At 42.9% G+C, this 26387-nt stretch overlaps 1 protein-coding gene across 5 annotated transcripts in view; it reads left to right on the top strand.

The window, feature by feature from the left end:
* The first annotated feature begins 379 nt into the window (after positions 1-379).
* MAG (myelin associated glycoprotein) overlaps positions 380-26387 on the top strand; it is a 47160-nt gene continuing 21152 nt past the window's right edge. For 3 of the 5 annotated variants that reach the window (XM_087939943.1, XM_087939946.1, XM_087939947.1), the window contains exon 1: positions 14671-15192. The gene's annotated coding sequence lies outside the window, so the exon portion shown is untranslated. Of the gene's footprint in view, positions 462-14669; positions 15193-26387 lie in introns of those variants that run through there. The other 2 variants (XM_087939944.1, XM_087939948.1) reach the window with 2 other exon arrangements.

The raw sequence follows: 26387 nt of genomic DNA, 5'->3' as shown, positions 1-26387 counted from the left end.
AAAATGGCGTTGGGGCATGGCTTCCTGTTGACAATGTCTTCCTGAATTCCATCCATCTTCTTCTCTTTCAAATTCTCATTAAAACAACTCCAGTCCTAAATCCCTTGTTGCTTCCTTTCTGGGATTCCCCCCCCACCCCAACACACACTTTCCCTCCCCATCCCCTATCACTCCCCTCCTGCCATCCATACGTAAGCCCAGTCACGACATCGTCCACATCTGCACATCACTTCATCCTGACATCTTGCGTCTGCTGTTCAGTAAGACAAAGTATACATAGGGGCCCATTGTGTGATGAGGCTCTTTCTCCCGGGGAGCAGATCTGCCTTGGTGTTGGAGCTGACGTACCCTGGTACATTGAGCTGGGCCTGAAGAATCATTTCATTTTCAAGGACATAACTTTTTGGAGAAGAAGCAAGGGTTCCAGAAGCGAGCAAGAAGCTTTTCCTGGGATTCGAGGGGTGAGTATTTATTTATTCAATACTGCTGAAGCTAGATTACATTGGGGTCCAGATGTAGTGGTTTAATGCGGAAGGTTGCCATCTCATTAGATGATTAATTTCTTTCAAACATGGTAAGATGACTCTGTTAATGGGTGCCCAGGACTTTCCCCTGAATCTTCTCCGGATTGTATCAGTATTTGATGAATTTGGGGAGAAACCCATACACTCAAGTGAAAGATTTGACATGATCCATAAATTGGTCAAGAAAGAATATGGAATCCATCCTGAGAAGCAGATTTAAGAGCTTAATCTTCTATGAAATGCTTCCATTTTAGAATAAAAAATCGTGACTTTTTCTTCTTTTTTAAAAAATTCCTCCTTCCAATAATTCATGCAATCATTTCTTCTGGGTTTTCAGAAGTGATTTGCCCTTTGTCTTCTTTCCATGGCTGAGAGTGATATTTTGGCTCAAAGTCACCCAGCCAGCTTTTGTGCCTAAAAAGCAGGAATCAGTTTCCCTTCTTATAGTAGTCCATCACCTTCACTGGCAGGCCAAACTGGCTTTTGAGCAGGTTTATTTAAATATATTTAATTTTAATAGATTTAAATTAATTCGTTAAAAAAATGTAAATTAAACCCGCGGTATTTAAACTTAACATTTTTAAGTCTAGATATGGATTGGGAGGAAAACTTGCTTGCTTACTAAAAGGAAATACACCGAAGCTGTATTTCAACTTGTGAGCATGCATACAGCATACGACAGAGAAATGGTTTTACCATCAGAAGAAGGTTAAGATATAGAGTCCTGATTCCCAATTAAGAATGACATCACTTCATTCAGCAAGGGGAACCCAACTTTTAAATATTCTGTGTGATATAAACTAATAAAGAGAAAAGATAGCTCATGACTACAATTGGGATCTGAATTAATGTTGTTAAGCAAAACCATTGTTAAGTGACATGCATCTGATTTTACTACCTGTTTGGCATGGTTATTAAACAAATTACTTCAGTTGTTAAGTGAATCTCACAGTTACTAAATGAATTTTGCTTGTTGGAAACTGGTTGGGAAGCAATCATAATAATCCCAGGATGCTGCAGTTGTTATTAATGCTTTGCCAAGTTCCCAAATTTCGATCATGTGACCACGTGGATATTGTGATGGTTGTAAGGGTGAGGATTGATCATAAGGCTCTTTTTTCAGAGCCACTGTAACTTTGAACAGTCACTAAATGAGTGGTTATAAGTTGAGGACTGCCTCTACCATAAATTGGAAATGATGAATTAGTGCCTGTCACTCATGTCTTGTGGTTTTTCATTAATCATTTGAAGAAAACGTTTACATGACAGGATCTTGTTAAATTGTAGACATTCCCTGCTGCCAGTGATGAATTGTGCTCTATGACACAGAGAAGTTACCCCAATATTTTACTGTTCATTCACATGAAGAAGGATGGGATCTATAATTTAAGTGTAAACTTTGAAGAGGGTATATCATTTCCCCCTCTATTCTAAAACTCAGAGTAAAAGGCCAATAGTTATGCAACCTGAAGTTTCTCTAGCAGTCAGAAAATAATAACTACAATACTGAAAAGGAAATGGCTGCAGCAAACCGAAATAGTTGACATTTGGAGATGACATAAAATGCGATGTTGTCAGAATGATGGATGCTTTTGGAACCCTTGCTATTTAAAAATGTTGACCCAAATTGCAATAGCAGTAGCAAAAGATTAGTTGGCTTAGTGGTTATTCAGTTTATGTTCCTATAACCATCAAATATATTAGTATGCATGAAAAGGAATATAGTGGGAATGCGAGTATCTGAACGGGGTTACTTTGCAATGTAGGTATGCACAGGTATAATCTGAGTTACTATAATTTTCTTTGAGAATGCTCTCATTTTCCTTGCCTACCCACTGCCACCTACTCATCTCTGAACTGCGCATATTGAAAATTACAGTGAAAAAGATTTTTTTTTTAATATTTTCTGCAGTTTAATATCTTGGTCATATTAACATTTTTTTAACATTTTCTAAGCCTAAAGCCTATTCAATCCTGTAGAATACAATTCGCCAAAAGGACAATAGGACTGTATGACATGTTGATTGACATAGTGTGTTAAAATATGATCAGGAATTGAAAGCAGTCTTCTGACAATACGTTAAAAAAAAATCTTACACACTAAACATTGAAGGAAGGATCTCATTAAAATCTATTCGGGTAGATTTATTTTTATTTCTTTGATAAATAAAACATAAATAAGATTTGGAAAAATCTCTTTTTTTCCTCCCCTGCTTTGTCCTTGTGGCGAATGAATGGTGGAAGTTACAATATACGTTGCTTTGACAAATTATGTTGTTCATTCTATAAAGAGGCAGGGTCATGTTTTACAGTATAGTCCCTTTATTAACTAAATTTCCAGCTTGTAGAGATTTATCTCATGTGCCATTGTTATTAGCTGGCCAATAATATTATTAGTTTAATATGGCCCAGTTCTGTTTTATTTATAAAATTCATCAAGATCAATTACATGATTGCTTATGCATGGCTGTTTATGATTTTGTTTCTACCAAATTTTATTTTATAGTATTTTTTGAAATTTGTTTTTAATCTGGTACATTATAACCTTTATTAAGCTTTTCTAAATGGAATTTAGTGTAATAAAAGAATTGGCAGCAAACAAACTTTTATATAAAATGGCACCTAGATGAAACCTGGTTTATTAAAAATAAATCATCTTGTTTGAAGAGGATGCAGTTTTGGTTATAACCAGGAGGGGACAGGAGAGTATAGCAAGACATGGGCAAAAACAGCTTTGATTAAGAAGAAGCTTCATCTTGGAATTGTTGCATAGATGAAACAGCATTTGCTATTCCTCTGTTATCCATCAACCGCAGCTAGCATCCTAGAAGCATGTATTTCTATTCTGCTAGGTGGCGGAATTTATGGATCGTATTCAATCACATTTTGTTGAACCAGAGTTTGTTGAGCATTGTGCTTGGTTCAGAAGCCAGTGTTCCCCCAACCTCAAAAGGTTTGAGAGCTGTGGACTTCAACGCCCAGAATTCCCTAGGATCCTAGGGCGAAGAAAAATTAATGGGAGTTGAAGTCTTAAAACTTGCTGAGGTGAGAAACACTGGCAATAAACCAAAGAACTATAAAGAAAATAATGGAATGTGCAGAGATGAGTAGATTGACACTGGCAATTAGAGAGCAAGAAGAAAAAGAAGATTATAAAATATGGGATTTATTTTATCAATGGTTAGATAGGAAAATGGGAAAATGAAATTTATTATAATATAAATATAATACAATAGTAATGATATGTTATAATTGATTCCTATGGAAGGAATTATAATATGAAATAGAACTTGCAAAAATTGAGATTTGCTCAAAAGGGATCGTGTGAACTTGTAATTAAGGTCTAATGATGATGTAATAATGATATAACAGGACATGGAAAGTTGATTAATATAAGATGAATATAAATTTAAATCTAAGAGGGAAAGACTATAGATTTTGTGCACAAGAAATATGTACCAACTGACACACTGTACAATTGAAAGAAGGTTTTATTTGTTATTTTGTGTTTATGTTTGTTTATGTTTGTTGTTTAAAAAATCAAAAAAAATCAAAACAAAAACAACAACCAAAGAACTATGGTAAGTGATCAGTGTGGTAAGTAAGCCCAGCCAAGGCGTCTTGCTAATATGGCTCTAATGATGCCTGAAACAGGAGAATGGCTTTTTTAAAAAAATAAAAAATTAAGGCAGAAATGAAATGGAACTTCTAGTTCCATGGCCACAGGCAATCTTCCAATCCCCCAAAGATGGTTCCAGAAACTGCTGTGACTGTGATCGGTGAAAATGGGCAGCAGAGTTTCCTGCTATTTTGAAGTGCAGAACAGATGGAGTTTACAGCACAAAACTTAAAATAAGCAAATCGCAACTTTAAAAATGAATGTTTATTGTGAAGACGTTTGTCCTTATGTTTAGCCAAGATCTAGTTCAATGAATCTCAAACCTGTCCCTTTTAAGACATGTGGATTGAAATTCCCAGGATTCCTCAGCTAGCATGGCAGGCTGAGGAATTCTGGGAGTCGAAGACTACAAATCTTAAAGTGAGTAAAGTTAATTACAGATTAGCAGAATTGGAAGGGACCTTGTAGGTCTTCTTGTCCAACCCCTTGCTTAAGCAGGGAACTCTATATGATTCTGTACAAAATACTGATCAAATTTGTTATTGTTAACTATCATTTGCCTTGCTCCAATTTTAACACTGTATTTGCCATTATAATCGCTGTTTTCCTCTACCGTGAGCCATGGTGGTACAGTGGTTAGAGCGCAGTACTGCAGGCTACTTCTGCTGACTGCTGGCTGCCTGCAATTTGGCAGTTCAAATATCACCAGGCTCAAGGTTGGCTCAGCTTTCCGTCCTTCCAAGGTGGGTAAAATGAGGACCCAGATTGTTGGGGGCAAAAGGCTGACTCTGTAAACTGCTTAGAACAGGATGTAGAGCGCTATTGCTATTGTTCACTTGGAGACTTGACTTATGAGCTCTTCCAAAGGCCATCCATTAGACCTGACTTGTTAAAAATAATACAATCTGTGCTATCTCCATCTATAGATTGAATCCACAATGCATGCAATTGTTGAGCCAGTTACAACTAGATTGAGACATAGCACTAAATCATACATCATGATTAGTTCACAATGGCGGGGCTTCGTCTGAGAGTGAGTCACAAACCATGTTATGGCTTAGCACATCCCATGACTCTTATGACCTCCTCTCAAGGGGGGAAAAAGGAGGCAAGTGATGTCATCTGCATCATGACCTCATATTCCAAATGGCATACATGATGCAATTCACGTGATGCAATTCACATGATGCCATGTAACCTGTGCTATCGTTGTGGCCATTTATGGCTATCCATGACTCCATCTGCAGACAATTTGCAAATTCAGAGCACCTACCAGTTTAGAAGTTAGCCCTGCTGGTTTCATTGAGTGTGCTGTCCAGACAGCACATTGAGGCTTATTTCCAAACAAACAGGATGATTTACTTAACCTACAGAATTTGATTTGCAGTCTTTCTGAATCTTGCATAATTTCCCTAATTGTCATTCTGGCAGTTAATGCTTCGCTGTTGGTATCACTTGGTAACATAATGATAAATGGATCGTTTCAAGACGCTCAGAGTAATTTAAGAGCTTCAAATTGTTCTTCAAACTTCCTTACTGAGAAATAACTGTGATATCACAATGTGGAAACATGACAAATCTTCTCTCCATATGTCGAGTTTTCAAAAATTAATAAGCTGAGAGCTATTTAGGTACAATCATATTAGCCTTCTCTATTACTGCCATATATTTGTTTGATACAGCAATGTTTTTAACAGGTAAAGCTGTATTCCAATCCTTTGTATTCACACAGCGAGATCTTTCTTGGGGTGGGGGAGTACTGTGATTATCTTTGTTTCAATCAAGAGGAAGAAATTGATAGTCTTCAGTTCCTTCAAGGGCAGGACGTGCAATTGAATTTATTAAAAACACAGAAAAATATATGCCTATAAAGCATATAGCTTTTTAAATATTTACAATTCTAATACAAGTAAATACTACAGATGGCAAACCTCATTTTTAGGAGCATTTTCTGTTTGTTCTTGCATAAAATATGCCTCTCTCAAGATGGTATTTGCACACAAATCAATTGATTTTGCAAGTGTATTATTCAGAGCAACTCTGTGATGACCCGGGGCATGACACAAAAATAACAAAGTCACAAAAGTAGATTAAATTCCCTTTAATGCCTCCAACTTGGCCCCAATGTCCATTTATCCTCGGCTGGATATCAAACTCTTCCAAAAACAGTCTAGACAGAAATGCAGTCCAAACCCAAAGTAAAGAGAATTAGAAATAAAAAAAAACCCAACACAAACCACACTGAAGTCATTAACACGGCAGGCCAGGATGATAAATTGCAGACTTTCAAAGCACCCACAGTTGGGAGAACGCCAAACCCAGATAAGCCTCTACAAAGAAAATGCACATTTTGCTTCCAGCAAGGAGTGGTGTGCAAATGCCCCACTTATATCCTGTTCTCCCAGCTGCAACTAATGAAAGGGATCAGAGCCTTGTCCTCTCTCATAAGCCACATTGCTCCCTTCTCCGTTCCTCCCTGCGTGCCCTAGGATGAAGAGGGGATGGCCTTGGGTCTTCCTCTGAATGCCCAGCCAGACTGTGCCCTTCCCCCATTTCTTCCACAGCCACCGAGCCTCATTCTCACTCCGTGTCAGCTGCTCAATCTCCCCCTCAGAATCAGTCCAACAAGGGCATGACAAACTCTGTCTTGAGAAGTGAAAACCACTGCTTTCAGTAAAACTTATTTCCAATAATCAGGTTAATGTTCTTAATAGGCCAATATTTTTTTCTTAATAGGTTGAAGCCTGGGAGTGAATGTCTTTGGAGCTTCTCATTCATCCAGGTCATGGTTGTCCCAAAGGTGCTTTTTCCAGAAGGCAACTGGACTTTGTTTTTCCTTGAAGACATTTCACTTCTCATCCAAGAAGCTTCTTCAACTTCTTCAGCTTTTTGGATGAGAAAATAAAACAAGCCTTCAAGATAAAACAAAGTCCAGTTGCCTTCTGAAAAAAAAGCACCTTAGGGACTGCCTGAGAGTGAAATTGTGAAACTGGACAGCAAACACTAAAATATTATTCTATTTACTCTATATGTCCTTATGTGAACTCTAAATGAAACCAGTTTAGCTTTCATTCAGTATCCATTTAAAGGCAGGAGCCTCCTACGGTACCTGATTCAAAATGTAGCTGGCCAATTTTCACATAAAAATACTCAGTTAAAATTCTCATTCAAAGTGCAAATAACCAGCTTCCAATTATCCCATTTTGGACACTTGATTCTCTGGAAAAGACTCTAATGATGGAAAAAGGAAAAGAGAAGAGGACAACCAAGGTGGAGGGGCTTAGTTAAAGATACTAGCTGGGGAATTTTGGGAGTTTTTTCCCCTGAGGAAGAAGAAAAAGACATTTCGCTTCTCATCCAAGAAGCTTCATCGGTTCTAGCAGGATGGTGGGTGCTGTGGAGGAATTAGTGCTGGCAAGGTGGAGAGAGGGTTAGAAAGAACATATTTCTTTGCAGTCTTCTGGTCTTAGCATTCTCCCTGAGAGCTGTTGAGGCCCCTTGGGGGGGTCCAGTTGCAGAGGTGGTATTCAGCAGGTTCTGACCAGTTCTGGGGTACCGGTAGCGGAAATTTTGACTAGTTTGGAAAACTGGCAAATACCACCTCTGACTGGAGATTTTACAGTATCCTTCCCTGCCACACCGACCAAGCTGTGTCCACAGAACCGGTAGTAAAAAGAATTGAATCCCACCACTGGTTCTGACCAGTTCTGGAGAACAGGTAGTGGAAATTTTGATTAGTTCAGAGAACTGGCAAGTACCACCTCTGGCTGGCCCCGCCCCCATCTATTCTCCGCCTCCCGAGTCCCAGTTGATTGGCTGGGTCTTCTTTTGTTGCCCTGCATAGGAGAACGGAGCTGGAAAGCAGGTTAGTGGGGTGGGGTGGGAATGGGATTTTGCAGTAACCTTCCCCAAGTAGTGGGGAGGGAATGGAGATTTTAGAGTATCTTTCTCCTGCCATGCCCACCAAGCCATGCCCAAAGAACCGATAGTAAACTATTTTGAATCCCACCACTGTCCCATTGTCTTTTGAAAAAGCACTTTTGACACAACTGGATGACGGAGAATCTCCACAGGCCTTCTGCCTTTTCCTTTGCAAATCACCGCAAATGTAGGAAGGTAGGAATGCTGCAAGGTGCTGAAGGGATGGTTGTAAAATTTAAAACAACAACAACAACACAGCCTCATACGGGTCTACTTGGCTGTCCAAAACCCCTGCATTTTTGGCTATAAGAATTTTTTTTTTCCTCTTAGAACTGAAAGTAATTTCCCACAACAAACAGAATTGAAGATGTTTGGGAGTGGGGGGGAAGGGGAGGAGGAGGAAGGTTGGTACCAAAACGGCATAATAATATGCTTACAAACCTCCAAATTTCTTTTCAGTCTCAGATTTTTTTCACTCAAACTTACCCCCACTCAATTATTTCACTTAATTTGCGGGGGGGAGCGGGGGAAAGCAGCATTTTGCTTTATGCAGTTTGAAATGCTGACTTTATCGAAGGCGGGAGGACCAATTCATGATTAATAGGCCAATATTTGCTGTGTACCTTTTCTATGTAAGAGTGAGACCGTTAGGCTAATTCTGTTCCTATCAGATGATTTAATGCAATTTCATTGGTTTCTTCATAGCCTGCCATGCCCTCAAAGTTTATTATGAATCATAGCAATGTCGCAAATATCATAAACAGACAAAATACTTCTTGCTGAACGGACTATAATAAGACGCTAGCCTGAGCATCACATGAATCATGGCATCCTGCTTAAATAATGGGAAAGAAGCCTTTAACGAAATCTATAGAAGTAGTCCTCAACTTACAGCCATTATCGAGCCCCAAATTTATGTTACATTTTTTAAAGTGAGGTTTTGCCCCATTTTATGACTTTCTTGCAATGGCTGTTAAGTGAACCATTGCAGTTGTGAAGTGAATTACATGGTTGTAAAGTGAATCTAGCTTTCCCATTGATTTTGCTGGCCGGAAGGTCATTGTCATGCCGCTGGTGGAGACTGACTCTGAGGGAGGGGAGGAACAGGCAACAGGGAGTGGAAGTGTGGCTCCGGAGGTTGTAGAGGAGGCTGGGGAAGGGCAGAGGCCGGCTGAGCAGTCAGAGGAGGACCCAGACCCATCCCCTATCCGTAGGGCACGCAGGGAGGAGAGGATAAGGGAGAGACGTGGTCTACTTGGGAGGAGAGGGCCTTGATCCTCTTCATGGGCTGCAGCTGTGACAACTGGTTAAAAGGACGGACATGCATACGGGCAAGCGCTGGAAACAAAGTGTGAAAATATCTCTAGTTTATGGTTCCTCTCTGAGTTTGGCATCTTCCCAGTGTGTGTTATCTGTGGACGTCTTCCAGCCCTAATCTTGCCTGGTTTGTGTTGCTTTTTTTCCTCCTTCTTGTAACTGTTTGTGGGAGTTTTTTGTCTTCCATCAAGGACATTCGGAGCTTGGAAGCAAAGTGAAGGAATAAAAGGGGCTTCATCTGTTTTCTGTGACTATGTTTGTTTTGTATCCCACCCTGGGTCATCACAGTCACAAAAGCTGATCACGTGACCCCGCTGGGACACTTGGTTGGGGGTGGGGGGGGGGGAAATGGCATGTGAAAGAAAGACAAGCTCTCAGGACCACCTCTGTCCAGATGCAACCAATGCAAAAATATCTGCTCACCAATCAGAATTTCCTGGAAAAACTCCTCTCCTTTGGTTAGGAAAGGTAAAGCAAATACTTTTCCATCAAACAGAGTGAGAATTGGTAGAGAAAAAAAGCCATGAGCACTACCATATACACCATTTGGTAACAGAATAACAAGAGTTGGAAGGGATCTTGGAGATCTTCTAGTCCAACCTCCTACTCAGGCTATTCCGTTTCAGAAACATGGTTGTCCAATCTTTAAATACTTCTAGTGTTGGAGCACACACTATTTCTGGAGGCAAGTTATTGCACTGATTAATTGTTCTAACTTTCTGGACATTTCTCCTTATTTCTAGGTTGATCTCTCCTTGATTAGTTTCCATCCATTGCTTCTTGTCCTGCGTTTAGATGCTTTGGAGAATAGCTTGATCTCCTGGGGCGTTTGGGGTAGCCCCTTAGATATTGGAACACTGCTATCATGTCACCCCTAGTTCTTCTCTTCATTAAAGTAGACATACCCAATTCTTACATATTGGAACACTGCTATCATGTCACCCCTAGTTCTTCTCTTCATTAAAGTAGACATACCCAATTCTTACATATTACATATTGGAACACTGCTATCATGTCACCCCTAGTTCTTCTCTTCATTAAACTAGACATACCCAATTCTTACATATTGGAACACTGCTATCATGTCACCCCTAGTTCTTCACTTCATTAAAGTAGACATACCCAATTCTTACATATTGGAACACTGCTATCATGTCACCCCTAGTTCTTCTCTTCATTAAACTAGACATACCCAATTCTTACATATTGGAACACTGCTATCATGTCACCCCAAGTTCTTCACTTCATTAAAGTAGACATACCCAATTCTTACATATCAGAACACTGCTATCATGTCATCCCTAGTTCTTCACTTCATTAAAGTAGACATACCCAATTCTTACATATTGGAACACTGCTATCATGTCACCCCTAGTTCTTCTCTTCATTAAAGTAGACATACCCAGTTATTACATATTGGAACACTGCTATCATGTCACCCCTAGTTCTTCACTTCATTAAAGTAGACATACCCAATTCTTACATATTGGAACACTGCTATCATGTCATCCCTAGTTCTTCCCTTCATTAAACTAGACATACCCAATTCTGCAACCATTCTTCCTATCCCAAAGGTGTTTTTTCAAGAGGCAACTGGACTTTCTTGTTTTTCTTTGAAGACATTTCATTTCTCATCCAAGAAGCTTCTTCGGCTCTCAGTTCTTGGATGAGAAGCAAAACGTCTTCAAAGAAAAACAAAGAAAGTCCAGTTGCCTCTTGGAAAAAGCACCTTTGGGACAACCATGGCCTGGATGACTGAGAGTCTCCATAAACATTCTTCATATGTTGCCTCCTGTCCCCTCATCATCTTTGTTGCTCTTCTCTGCACTCTTGCGATTCTCAACTTCTTTTTTTATATCATGGAGACCAAGCTCTCCATCTTCAAATGCTCGTTTAGCAAACTTGCCCTCCTGAAACTACCACATTTTTTTTCTTATATGGGTATGTAATTTTGTTGATTTTCCCCCCAGATCTCTCCCTACCTCCTTGCAAACTTGAGTGAGCATTGCAGAAAATTAGGGCTGTGTATGGGGTTGTTTACTCAACTGTGAAATTGACACGGAGAGGCTTGTCATGGCAATGTGCATGGCGCCTGAGTCCGGCCATAAGGGAGCTATGCTCAGAGGAAGTCAAAGCAGCTCCCCATATGCTGTGCAGATTCATGTAAATTCACAGTAATAATTAGGAACGAATCCTGACTTCCTTGTGCCAGAATAGCTGTAGAAACTGCAGGCAGCAGGGGGTTGAAACGAAAGTCAAGATTCATGCCAGTGACTCAGAGTTCAGCACAAAAGCCTTTTGAATGAAAAACACACCCATTTCTCCTAACATAGCTATCTAGGAAGAATCAAAGAGGTTGAGCACAGTTGGAGACCTCCAAGAATGCTCTGTCTTTACAGATTAACAGAGTAGGAAGGGACCTTGTAGGTCATATAGTCCAACCCCCTGCCCAAGCAGGAGACCCTACACCAGGGATCTCCAACCTTGGCAACTTTAAGACTGGTGGACTTCAACTCCCAAAATTCTCCAGGAATTCTGGGTATTGAAGTCCACAAGTCTTACAGTTGTCAAGTTTGGGAACCCTGCCCTACACCATCCCCGACAAATGGCAATTCAATCTTGGACTAGATGACCAACAAGGTCCCTTCCAATTCTGCTAATCAGTTAAACCTGAGGCCATGTTTCTCAACCGTAGCAGCTTTAAATTCTGTGGATTTCAACTCCCAGAATTCCCCAGCCAACATGTAGTAGTCCAGACACTGAGAAATAGCCATGCAATAGGGATTATCCAGAACAGTGTTTCTCAACCTTGGCAGCTTGAAGATGTGTGACCTTCAACTCCCAGAATTCCCCTTGCCAGCAGAGCTTGCCTTGAAAGGCATATACACATACATATGCAAATGCATACATACATATACATATATTGTCTTCAAGACAATAAGGTTGAGAAACACTGATCCAGACTGCCACAATTCTTGGCTAACTGTAAGAGTCCATTTTCCTAGTGAACCCAACTAGTTGACTATAAAACCTTGAGCTACCAGCACACCTGATAAACCCTGAATCAAACAGATGAACAAGGTATAGAAATTGTTATGCAACAATTTCCAGAAACACATGAAAAACAGTTGCAGGAATTGGGTATGTCTAGACTATTAAAATAAGGACTAGGGGCAGTGGTGGGATTCAATTTTTTTTTTTACTACTAGTGGGCGTGGCTTGGTGGGCGTGGCTTGGCTTCCCAAAGCGCCAGAAGACAAGACAAGAAACAATGGGTGGAAACTAACCAAGCAGAGAAGCAACCTAGAACTAAGGAAGAAATTTCCTGACAGTGAGAATAACCAACCAATGGAACAGCTTGCCTGGTGTGCTGCATCACTGGAGGATTCTAAGAAGAGACTGGATAGCAATTGTCTGAAAGGTGTAGGATCTTCTGCCTGAGAAGGCAGTTCTAGACTAGAAGACATCCAAGGTTCCTTCCAACTCTGATGTTCTATGTCCCTTCCTACCTCGTAAGAGCCAGACTTTACTTTCCTTGGGCCTGCTAGATTTCAGTCTTCAACTTTCCCAGTCAACCTGACCCAAAGCAATCTGGGAGCTGCAGTCCAACCTATCTAGGAAGGATTACTTGGTGGAAGAATAATGGATGGAAACCGAACAAGGAGAGATTCAATCTGGAAAACAGTGAGAGCAATCAACCCATGGAACAGAAGTTGCCCTCGGAAGTAGTGGGAGCTTCATCACTTGAGACCTTCAAGAAGAGATTGTGCTGCCATTTGTCAGAAATGGCGTAGGCTCTCCCGCTTGGGCAGGGGGTTGGACTAGATGACCTACAAGGTCCCTTCCAACTCTGATTATCTGTTCTATGGAGCTGGGCCCCTTATAAATTCAATTGAACAAACAAAACAAAATCATAAAATAATATTCCTCAAAAACATAGCAGGTTGCTAAAACTTCTGGAGCAGTGTTTCTCACCCTTGGCCACTTTAAGAGATGTGGACTTCAATTCCCAGAATTCCCCAGCTAGAGGACACCAAGATTTGCAGGCCATTAAAAAGGAACTGCATTGTGTTGGTCTGATATACAGTGCCTTCATTTATCCTAGCATAGCCTTGAGGAATTCCTAACATACCCAAAGCACATTCTTCAAACATTCTCCCTCTTCCCACTATAGTGGGGAGGCACACACACACACACACACACACACACACACACACACACCAACAAATACACACAGAGCCTGTGGAAAACAATTTCAAGAGCATCATCTGTGTTCCATGTGATAAACAAATATCATCCCTGCAATATTATACCAGTGACCAGGACTTGAATAGGACATAGCACATTCGCACCATCAGCCAGACATATACATCAAGGTTGCACTGCAACAGTTCAGTGCAGCACCCTCCTTATTCCTCTGCCTCTGGGTTTTAAATACAGTCGCTTATGAAGTCCATACTTCCATGCATAAAATCCCAAGTGTTCAGTATAATAGCTAAGCAGAGGAGATAAACTCTACAAAGGGGAGAAAATCCCAGCGAGTTCTGAAAACCCGATTCCTCTACCATGCATAGGAGGAACAGAGCATTTCTGTCTCTTCCCAGCCAGCCCTCTCCTTTGTTTGGGTGGCATGCTGTCCAATCACCTGGATGCAATGCCTTGTGGCTAGGCAAATGGAACGGAGCAATTTTCCTCTTAAACACGAAGTGGCGTTTAAACAGCCACCCACCTGCAAAACAAAAACAACATGACTGACCCGCAGGAATCAGTACAGCATTTGGTGGCACAGCTCAGGTGAATGAATAAAAGCGGTAATGATGATGTTAAGACTGTGTCCCCACTCCCCGTATCTTTCTTTGGGGCACCGGAGAGCAACCGCACTGCATGCCTTGGTGCTCCAAGGGATGAGGACTAGTCAGGTACTGCTAGCCAGGTGAGGGGAAGGGAGCGCTGGCCTTGACAGACAAAAGAGCTGATGCTCCCTTTGCCTCTCCATCCGCGGCTGTCCCTCTCTCCCAGAAGCCAGACTGGAAACTAAGGCTCGCCTGCTAACGGTGTCGTCGGTGTCAGGCAAGCGGTCTGTGTTCCCAGCGAACCATTATTTAACCGAGGGCTGGGGATAATGGTACAGTCCAAGAGAGCCAGCGAGGAGGGAAAAGAATAATTTGCTCCTTTTCGGGAGCACCAGGGCCAGCTTCAAACGTAACCACCCACAAGAGCGAGATGTGCTGCGAGAGAGGCAACCAATGTACTAAGCCAAACATTCCCCCCACTCCTGCAGCAGCCTGTCTTCACTCTTTCCCCCCCCCAACACACACACACACACACCAAGCACACAGCCAGTGGAATTTGTGTGTGGGCTCTGCTTGCTGAAATGCAGAACTAACATAATTGGGCACCCACCAATACTCGTGGCTCCTGGGAAGATGCTGCCAGCTTTGCCCAGATACTGAGTGTGGATGCTCTCGCTTACCCAGTCTTGGGGAAACCAGGATTTAATCCCAGGAGGACAGAACTGACAAGGACTGCAAACTAAGGTCACGGGATAGACTTGGGCATCGTTCAAGGCTGCCTCCTCCCTCGAGGCCGAGTCTTCAGTCTCCCTAAGAAGCTCCTTGCAGTTGGGCTTTGTTTCCGGTGGTGGCTCCCCTGGACGGCAACCTCGGGCTCTCCTACCTGCAAGGCATTCAGACGTGGCTCTTCCCATTCCAGATCTCCTCTCCCCACTCACCCCACCCACCCACCCGGCCAGCCTGGGAGATTCAGAGTTGAAGGCATGAATGAGCAAGGACAGCCGTAGAAGGTTGAAAGGTAAGGCGGGTCAAAAGTGGTCTGGATGCATCCAGAGGATTCCTCGTGTACTTCCAGGGCAAGAGTTTGTCCCCAGCTTCATCCCAACCTGTTTATCAGTGGCAAAAAGGCTGCATAGTTTATTCTAAATGCTCCCCCTCTCCCTCTCTCTCCCCTCCCTCTCTCCCCCTCTCCCCTTCTCCCTCTCCCACTCCCCCTCTCTCTCTCTCTCTCTCCCCCCCTCTCCCCCTCCCCACCCTCTCTCCCTCTCTCCCACTCACTCTCCCCTTCTCCCCTCCCTCTCTCTCCCCTTTCTCCCCCTCTCCTGTCTTCCTCTCTCTCCTTCTCCCCCCTCTCCCTCCCTCTCCCTCTCTCCCTCTCTCTCCCACTCACTCTCCCCCTTCTCCCTCTCCCTCTCCCCTCTCTCCCCCTCTCTCTCCCACCCACTCTCCCCCTTCTCCCTCCCTCTCCCCCTCTCTCCCTCTCTCTCCTTCTTCCCCCTCTCTCCCTCTCTCTCTCCGACTCTCTCCCTCTCCCCTCTCCCCCCCTCTCTTCCACTCACTCTCCCCCTTCTCTCTCCCTCTCTCTCCCTTTCTCCCCCTCTCCCTGTCTTTTCCTCTCTCCTTCTTCCCCCTTTCCCTCCCTCTCCCTCTCTCCCTTTCTCTCTCCCACTCACTCTCCCCTTCTCCCTCCCTCTCTCCCTCTCTCTCCCTCCCCCCCCCCTCCCCTCCCTCCCTCTCTCCCCCTCTCTCTCTCCTTCTCTCCCCCTCTCTCCTCTCTCCCCCCTCTCCCCCCCCTCTCTCCCTCTCTCTCCTTCCCCCCTCTCCTCTCTCTCTCCGACTCTCTCCCTCTCCCCTCTCCCCCTCTTCCACTCACTCTTCCCTTCTCTCTCCCTCTCTCTCTCCCTCTCCTCTCTCTCTCCCCCTCTCTCCCCCTTTCCCCCATCTTTCCCTCTCTCTCCCACTTCCCTCTCTCTCCTCTCTCTCCCCCTTTCTCCCTCTCCCTCGCCTCTCTCTCCCCTTTCCCTCTCTCTTTCCCCCTCTCTCCTCTCCCCCCTCTCTCTCACTTGTTTTCTCCCTTCCAACTGAAAGCTGTCTCTAGCTTTGGCAGTTTTCTGCAAACTAAAGCATCCAATTCGGAATTAGCTGGCCAGGTTATTGAGGAATCTTATCCGTGATTGGGTCCCACCAGGTTCCAGAGAACAGGGCTGCCGAGACCTTGAGTCAGCTTAACCTATTTGCCAGCAGAAATCATCCCTTTGAGACTGCCATTCCCCAGGGGGCCTTGGAGCAATTGGAAAATTTGGGGAAGGGGGGATGCAGAGGCCTTCCCTTCCCTTTGAGACTTAGCCTGAGTCCCTCGCTGCCTTTGAGACCCGAGGATCTGAAGTACTGATTCCCCCCAAAAGGCAGCTCCAGATTCCCTTGCTTTCGGGCCAGCTGATGGCACAAGCAGAATTGCCCGTTCCTTTGGAGGGATCTGGGAGAAGAGGATATAGCTGGAAAAAGTCCCCAGAGGGAGAGAGGGAAGAGCAAAGGGCCACTTCTTATTTGAGATCTCCTGCTTGAGCAGAGGGATGGACTAGAAGACCTCCAAGGTCCCTTCCAGCTCTATGCTGATCCTGAGATAGCAACGTTGCTTGAGCTGGTCCCTTATCTCTGCTTTGTCCGTACACTATACGTGAAAGGTGAACTTGAGCTCTGTAGCAGCAATATTTACTTTGCCAACAAACAAAAAAAAATTCCATATTTACTTTGCAAACAAACAATCCCTGCTGGCTGGAGAATTCTAGGAGTTGACATCCACGCACATCTTAAAGTTGCTAAGGTTGAGAAACACTGCTCTAATGAAAAGGACCAGAGAAACAGGCGCTGAGAAAATACTTTTACACAAGACTTCAACGGGCATAGCAAGTGAAATCGTGGGGAAATAATCTGAAACGCCTTTAAGTCTGTTTCCTTCTGTCCTGGGAACAAAGATTGAAGCAGCCTTCCCTGTGTCAGTGTTGCCTGGCATGTTGGGCTAGAAACAGGCATTATCCACAGCTCCTGGGAAGAGTGACGGGCATTGTAGTCCATCCTGACGGATGAACAGGAGGTTGGAAAAGATTACAGGAACGGCTGAGCCCTCGGAGGTTTTTCTATAAATGTTTTCAGTGAATTGTTCTTTCAAGAATCCCCCATATCTCTTGCATTTCCTCAGGGCTAGCAGTTTTGTTTGGCTATGGGCATCCCACCTTAAAGATATAAGCCATCTTTTCATCGCCTTTATATTGATGGTGGGACAGGAACAGGTGGACAGGCAGAAAAAAGGGTGGAGACAGCTAAATGGGCTTGACTTGAGCGTGGAGATAAGAACCTTGAAAAGAAATGCTAGATCGTAGTACAAGCCAGTCTGCATCTACTCAGAAATAAGCTCTATTTTGTTCAAGATAACATGCCCTAATTAATGCGCTCAGGAGTTCAGCTGTGATTAATGCATAGGATATTTCTAAAGTATTTACTGCATGACTTTTTAAAAATCTGACAATAATTATTTCAACTCCGGACAAATGACTGTCTTAACATGGAAATCTAGAATTAAAAGTAGCTGAAATATTTCATCTGGTTGATGTAGGAACTGGGGGACTCAGGTTTCCTGAACTGGTTTTTAGTCATTGTCATGAATCATGCCGTTCTGTGCTGGTCTGTTCAGAAGACAGTCTGTTGAATTCACAAGGGTTTTGGATAAATGGGTATAGCATGCTGAATGGAGGATACTTTAAGAGAATAATTTTTATGTGAGATTGACAAGCAAGAGCTCTGGGCCAGCTCTATAATTAAGTAAAATGAGACAGCTGCCTTGGCAGCAGATGGAGCGGGAAAGCACAGAACAGTGCTGGAGAACAGAATTATGTGAGCCATATTTAGATTTTGTCATATCTGGGTAAACCAGCAGATGGCAGCAAAAGAGATTCTGAAGCCCTTGACTGTTTGCTGCCATCTACTGTTTGCCCATTCCAGTTGCAGTGACTCTATTCATATCAATTATAGCAGTGATCGCCAGTCAGTGGGCCAGGGACCACCGGTGGTCCGTGGGAAAATTTTGCTGGTCTGCAGAGAAATGTCACCCCCAAAGCAATTAATCCAGGCTGCGTGGGAATACAAGGCTGCGCCACCCACATGGCCTGTGGGAACACAAGACTTGCGTCCCTTGCATTGCGAAAAACACAAGGTAGTGAGGGGGGGGAAAGGGTGGAGTGGGGGAACTTGCCCCACTCGCCCCACATGCCTCGCCTGGCCACCGGGGTGCTTCTTTCCACTCCTTTCTTCTTCTGCTTTTGGCTGCACACAGCAAGCCTTTCTTTGCCTCCCCCAAACTCTGCCAGAAACGAGTCTTTGGGACCCTGCAAGGCCTCCTGCTCCAAGAGGCTGTGCCGGCAAAGACTCATTACTGGCAGAGTTTGGGGGAGAGAAAGAAAGATTTCTGCTGCTTCTGCTGCTTTCCTTGCATGAAGCCAAAAGTCTCTCTCTCCCCCTTCACCCCCGAGAATGGAGCTGGAGACGGTATCCTGTGATCCTAAATAAAGAACCATTGATCGGTAGGAAAACGGGGTGGGTAATTTTCCTGCAGACTTTTTGGGGGGATTTTCCTAGGGGCTTTGGTCCACGGGGTTTAAAATTATGAGTTTGGTGGTCCCTGAGGTCCAAAAGGTTGGCGACCCTTGACTAATAGTACTTTAAATCCAGTTAACTCATGTGGGAATCAGATGAGGAAAATCACTTCACCCAACCGGCCTGTGTCATTTTTTTCTTCTTCAGGCATTGATCTCTTTCCCATGCTTTCAGGTGAGATGTGGAGACCGGATTTGTACATTCTGCTAACCCAGATGATATTTGCTTAGTTCGGATTTAGCACATGGTCAGATTCAACTGTTAGGGCTTATAAATCTCAGCTTATGCCTTAATGTATTGTGTGAATGCTGCCAATCTACCTTTCACTAACAAGGTATAGCTAAAAAGCAATCTGATTTAGCGTAACAAAGGTAGAAAATAATTGTATTTATTTCCTTGCACACATATTGTGCCTTTTCCTGGCTTCGTCTTACCCATACCACGATAGCCCTGTAAGGATGGGTTGAGAGAGGAACACTCAAACACACTCCAGGGCAGCAGCTTCTCTTAAAGCAGTATTTCCCAAACTTTAAGATCCATTGGACTTCAACTCCCAGAATTCCCCAGTCAATGCATGCTGGCTGGCGAATTCTGGGAGCCGATCTCCACACGTCTTAAAGGAGCCAAGTTTGAGAAATATTGGGTTAAAGCCTTTCCCTCGCATCTTTTTGTTTTTAAAACATGTCTTAGTATTGTAGAGATTCTCAGTTATCCAGGTCATTTTAGAAATTGTCCCAAAGGTGGTTTTTCAAGAGGGGACTGGATTTTCTGCATCCTAAAAGATTGCAACTGACCAGCTGTCTGCAAGGAATATAAATTCTTTCATTCCCCACTGTCCTGTCAGAGCTGAAGAAGCTTCTTGGATAAGAAGCGAAATGTCTTCAAAAGTAAAAAAAACAAGAAGGTCCAGTTGCCTCTTGAAAAAGCACCTTGGGGTCTTAGCATGGTGATTTTTATAACACGATTTGCAAGTTTTTGTTACGTCTGTTGTAAAGGCAGCTAAAACGTTAGCAAGCTTATGAAATTCAACGTGGTTTGTGCACTGCAGAGGTTAGTCTCTCACATCTAAGAACTGACCTGGGCATGTGCTTCATACCAGCAAAAACACCCATCCTTTGTGCTTTTCAAGCTGTGCTTTTAATAATGATTTAGCACCTGCTGCTAGGTTTGAGGGAGAACTGTCGTAAAGTAACCCGATGGGACAAGAGCAAGGGAAGCAGATTGAAGAAAAACATCTTTTATCCATCTTCAGGGTCAAAGTTTTAGGTGAAAATGTCAACAGAAAAAAAGAAAGCAGTTCTATGAACAGGCTGTGGCATGTTTTCAGTGAAAATAACCATAGACACAGACCAATTGTGGAAAAAATGTCTAAAATTATTTTCTTGCCTGCTTTTTCGGACAGTAAGTCCCTCTTTATCTTAGAGCTGCTTAGAAGTTGCATTCTGTTTGTTCCATTCATGAAGTCAACCATGATCCCTGGCTACTCCCTCCAGTTTTCCTGCCAAGTTTTCAGAAGTGACCTGCCAATGATCTTGCCCCTAGGATTGAGATAAGAGATTGATTGGCTCAAAAAATCACCCAATCAGCTTCCAGGCCTAAATGGGATTGGAACTTAAGATCTTAGCTTTTAATTCAGCATCTTGAACCATTGGACCAAAATGCAATTTTTTTTAATTCTGCCTGCTTTTCCAACTTCTCTCAATCCTCCTTTTTTTTGGTTTTATTTTTATTTTATTTATTTAAATGTATTAGCCACTCAGCTACAATGCACTCTGGGCAACATACAAAACTGGGGTGTGGGGGAGAGAGAGCTTAAAAACAGCTAAAAGCGTTAAACAGACAGCCCAGGCTAAAATGATCTAATAAAGAACAAAATAAAAACAATTAAAACTTAAAAAGAGAGAGATCCAGATGGTTGTAGTGGCTAAGGCATCAAGCTAGGAACCACGAGACCAGGAATTCCAGTCCCGTCTTCGGTACAACGTCAGCAGAGTGTTATTATATCCCCTCAGTCTTAGAAAGGAGTCAAAAACTGACTTGATAAGAATCACCATTAAAAAGCAGGGATCTTTGACAAATAACAAACCTCTGGTTCTTTATTCTGTACCCCTTCCTGAATGTGCACAGCCCTGATTGGTCTTCAGCTCCGTGCCAGTCTCGTTGACACCATTGTTATAAAGATCTTGCTGTGTAGGTAACCTGAGCAAAATCTGCAGAGCTTTGAAAGAGCAGGAGTTAAAAGAACGGACACCCACAGCCCAACCGCCTTGCCAAGCGAGCTTCAGCCTCCTGGCATGTGCACAAGGCCAGGAAATGAATGGTGCTGGGCTGAGGAAAATTGGCAGCTTTATTGGGCTTAGGGAGGTGGGCACAGCAGGGCAGAAATTGCCTGTATGTTCAAGCCAAGCTGATAAGAAAACATATCTATTGCATCAGGAGTAACTAGAAATCCTGGAAGGTGCCCTGTTTGTGGAGTTATGACTTTCTGGTTAACAACATGTACAAGGAAACAAACTTAGCTTTAATTCTGGATGAGTAGCAATTGCACACAAATTACACAAACCCAGACAGAGTTGGTTCTTTATTTGAGGACATCCTCAACCAAAACGATTTCCTACTTCTATAGAGTTACAGATGTTTACTTGGAGGGAATGGAGAAAACAAGCTGTTCTCTCCAGCTGTGAGCCTGCAACATATTTAGCCACAGTTTTTAACCACAGTTTATGGCATTTACCCCATTTTCTGGATTTGGGTGTTCTTTGAACTGTAAACAGACCACAGAGATCTGCACACCCTGGTGAGGGATGGAGCATGCTAAGCTGCTGTGAGATACCTTGTGGAAGGCGAACAAAATTTCTCGTTGCTGGAATTGCCCGAATTGATACCGTTGTCAGAAATAAAAGTGGCAACTCTCAAATCCAGCTCCAGGATTCTACCAAGGGGAGTAAGAAGGCAGCATCCTGTATAGAGAGAAAGAGGTTGAAAAAGTCAAGATGGCGGCCATAATGATTCAACCAAAGCGTCAACCCTTTTTTATTTGCGCTCATACAAAGATGTAAAAAAGGGACATGGTGGCAACTCTAGCCTGACATTCATTCACATCTTGCGGCTGCCATCTTGACTTTTTAATCCCATGGAGACCTCAGTTTTCAGAGGTGGCTAATTTGCCTTAACAGAATAACAGAGTTGGAAGGGACCTTGGAGGTCTTCTAGTCCAACCCCCTGCTTAGGCAGGAAACCCTATACCATTTCAGACAAATGATTGACCAATTTCTTCTCAAAAACTTCCAGTCTTGGAGCATTTACAATTTCTGGAGGCAAGTTGTTCCACTGGTTAATTGTTCTAGCTGTCAGGCAATTTCTCCTTAATTCTAGGTTGCTTCTCTCCTGGATTAGTTCCCATCCGTTGCTTCTTGCCCTACCCTCAGGTGCTTTGGAGAATAGCTTGGCTCCCTCGTCTTTGTGGCAACCCCTTAGATATTGGAACACTGCTATCATATCACTCCTCGCCCTTTACATTAAACTAGACTAGGGGTCTGCAACCTTAAACACTCAAAAAGCCATTTGGACCCGTTTCCCACAGAAAACAAAACACCGGGAGCCTCAAAACCTGGGTGCGTTGGCCAACCCAACAATACTCCCACCCAGTCACATGACACACACATACCCCGCCACGCTTACCCAGGTTTTATGGCTCCCGGTGTTTTCTGTGGGAAATGGGTCTCTCTCTCTCTCCCTCTCCCTCTCTCTCCCCATCCCTCTCATTTTGTTTTTTTGTGTTTAACTTCTCAGGCCAGGCGAGGAGTGAATGGGAAGGGAGGGTGAGGGGCGGGGCCAGCCAGTGATGGGATCACCCAATAGGGAGCCACCGCAGAGGGCCCAAAGAGCCACATGTAGCTCCAGAGCCGCAGGTTGCTGACACCCAAACTAGACATATCCAATTCCTGCAATGGTTCTTCATGTGTTTTAGCCTTCGGTCCCCTAATCATCCTTGTTGCTCTTCTCTGCACTCTTTCCAGAGTCTCAATCTTTTCTTTTTTTACATTGTGGTGACCAAAGCTGGATGCAGTATTCCAAGTGTGGTCTTATCAAAACATTATAAAGTTGTATTAACTTATTAGATCCCTGGAGCGAAGAGCCAACTCTTTAGTGATCATTAGCCCTCCACTCCGCTAGGATTATGTGTTACAGCAGTCTCAGTGTCTCTTATTAAGTGTCACTGTATCGGAGCTGCTGGGACAGAGGAGGGAGGCTCAACAGAAGGTAAGCTACCAAGAGATTGTCTTCAAAGGAGGAGATTGCTCAGGAACTCTTCTGAAATAGTGGGTTTTCTATCCCAGGCCGCTGTGCATCCTTGGAAAGCGGTGGTCCCTTGATCCTGAAGCTGGGTGGAGGTGAAATCAAGTGGATTTTGCAGAGATGGGGGCTGCTGGCAGGGAGAAACGGAAGAGGCCTGGGACAAGAGGGGCATTGAGAGACCCACACAGGTTGCCTTTTGTTAAGGGCCCCACCCCACCAGGATCAAAGCACCCCTTGTGCCCGAGGCTGTGAAAGACACTGGCAAGTGGGTGTTACTGGCAGGCAAACAACAATGTGTGTCTGTTTTCTCTTCCCCAAGCAGCTCTTCCTTTTGCTGCTAGCCCCCTTTGGGGAGATGTTCCCTGGGGCTGAAGATCATATGGGGCCTTGCAGGTTATCAGAGAAGGGGGGCGGGCACAGGGGTAGGTTTAGGGCAAACAGCTGGGACCCGGGGGTGGGGCAGAGTAGCGGGGAAGGGGAACAGGAGACCAAAATGCAGCCGGAACAGTCTGCCCCCATTTTGAAGGAAAGGTCTACCCATCAGGATACGAAAGCCTTCGAGCTAGAATTGAAAGTGACCCAGCTGTACCCTAGTAGATGCACCAAAACTGCTCTTGAACCATGAGCCATGGTAGCCATAGTGTATTAAGGGACTATATATTGTAAGTCATATAGAAAAAAAAAATGGCACTATTGTGTCCTATGTGTTTCTTTCATTTGCTAACATTCCCAGGGACTACAAAACATTTTATAAAAAATAAATTAAAAAAATCTCATTTTCCTCAATTCTCGGGTTTAGGAGAATTAACTTTATTAAAGCCTTAACCCATGCATTTTAAAAAGAAGTATTACATAAATGATTGTGAACTTGTTTTGTTCCTTGAAGCAAAATTAATGTAATGCTACAAATAATTAAAAAAAAAGAACGCTTCTGTATTTGTAGGCTAATTCAGCTCCCTGCCAGGAGTTCGATCCCCACCGGCTCAAGGTTGACTCAGCCTTCCCTCATTGAGTACCCAGATTGTTGTGGGGCAACTCTGTAAACTGCTTAGAGAGGGCTGTAAAGCCCTGTGAAGCTGTACATAAGTCTAAGACCTACTGTTATGATCAGCAGGCCTGGCTTTCTCAGTCTTGGCTGCGCATTTCCCATCTTCTTTAAGGAGTCCAAATCAAGACAGGAAGAACGAAAAATGCTCTTGAGTGCATCTGTTTCCCCCCCATTTGCGTTCCCTGTAGCCTGGAGGCATTTTTCCGCCCCACTACGTACTTCATAAGTCTACTCACTGACTATAATTAACCTGCTTTGCAGAAGCTCCTGGAGAGATTTTAGAGTCTCAACTGGAGGTGGAAAAAAATGGAGTCCATGTGCTTTGGAGACAAAGCAGCTGTTCTGCTTTAAGCCACTGCCCTTTCTTATCTGCCAAATAAAATTGAACGAGTGGGACTCTAACAAAATACTGCCGGGGTATGGTTGCCCCTGGAAGCTGTGTTTCTGCTCCGAAGTTCAGATAAGCATGCCCCAGAATAGTCTAAAGATGAGGAGATCAAGCTTTTACATTGTATTTTCGCCCCAAAATTTGGACGAAAATACATACTTGGCTAGAGAAAATGATAAAACAATATATAGACCTAAAACCAAAAATGTTTTGGTTAGGTATGCTGCCAGAAAAATATGACAAAGGGAAGGTATATTTAATATTACATGTTTTGACAGCAGTGAGAATTCTACAACATTGGGAAAAATGAGGAAAGCCTTGCAGAGGAAAATATAATCAGAAAAATATCAGACTGTGCAGAAATGGATAGGTTAACATTAAAGATAAAGGACAAAGAAGACATAGAATGCTTTTTAACTTGGGAATTGTTTTACCATTGATTAGATAAGAAAGGTAGAAATTAGAAATTGGAAGAGTATCATTATATATAAGGAAAGAATGCTATTACTGTTATCACAATACTGTATGTTTGTAAATTGACTCAAAGAATACATGGCTTATTAAGCACTTATATATGTTAACCAAAAATGTATAATTTTTTTTAAAAAAACTTTACACTGTAGACTTTCCAAGTAAATCAAATAAGTATAGACCAAGTTTCAAGAATCCCTAGTTCAACTAGAGTCTGGTTCCGATTATCAGAACTGAGCTGAATTGGTTACTGAACTTCCACAGAAAAATCCATTTCTCTTTGTCATCCCTTCTTCCCCCAATGATTTTTTTTTTCAGCAGGAAATTGAGTACCAGCAGTATTTAGATCACGCCAGGTTCCACGTTATTTTCTTTGATAAGAAGACTTTGATAAGTCTTCTTTCCCTTTTTTCTCAGCACATCACTGAGGCTCATAAAAACTCATAAAAGAAATCCTGGTGATTTCAGAGTTTACTGATTGGCTACCTTCAATAGTCTGGCTTATGAATCTTTGAACTATCTAGCAAGTGATCTATTTGTGACATTCTTCTCTTGCAATAAAAGGTATTGGTTGACACTTCACCTTCTTGCCTTCTGCTTATTTGCTTGGAAATATATCTATTTCGCTTCCAAGTACAAGAACATCACTAATTAATTATAATCTGAGCCCACAGGGAAAGGATCTGTGAATCATACCAGGGCAGCCATTTCATTTCCTAAGATTTAAAGAGACATCAGTGTTAAATTGTAAATCTATTTCCTCCTGGAACATAAGGACTAGAAACATGTTCCTTATATATATATATATATTTTAAAAAATGAAAACATGATGTTCCCTGCAGGATGCTTAACTATAATTGTGATGGGGCAGAAAAGGAAGCTGCCAGGAGATTTAAGGACAAAGAAGCAGAGAAGTTGGAGGTGAATAATCAGTTGCCTTAGCTACAAAGACATTTTGATTTGTCATTGGTTCCGGAGACACACAACTGGAGGGATTTTGCACATCTGATATTGTTTATTCCATCTGGCAATACAGATACCCTTGTGGGGATAATATATTATTTCAATGTAGTGTTGTTACAATTTGAAAGCATGCATTTCCCTCAGCACTAAACATTAAATCCCGCAATGGGATTTCTTTGTGTGGGCATAATTTTGGATTCTTTAAGGACTTCGTGCAGAGCATTGAAAATTTTAATTGATTGTGTGCCACGGAAATGATGTTGATTCTTATCAAGCGCACATATTTCTCTTCAGGAAGATCTGGTCCGTCAGCTCTTCCATCAGTGCTATATCTGAGTCTATCCTGACTTACCGCTGAGCATTCTCTTCTTTCTTTCAATCTTTCCCAACACTA

Source organism: Pseudonaja textilis, chromosome 10, assembly GCF_049901715.1.
Source record: "Pseudonaja textilis isolate UNSWEBS1 chromosome 10, rPseTex1.2, whole genome shotgun sequence".
Lineage (NCBI taxonomy): Eukaryota > Metazoa > Chordata > Lepidosauria > Squamata > Elapidae > Pseudonaja > Pseudonaja textilis.
This window is presented reverse-complemented; position numbering and strand designations above follow the sequence as displayed.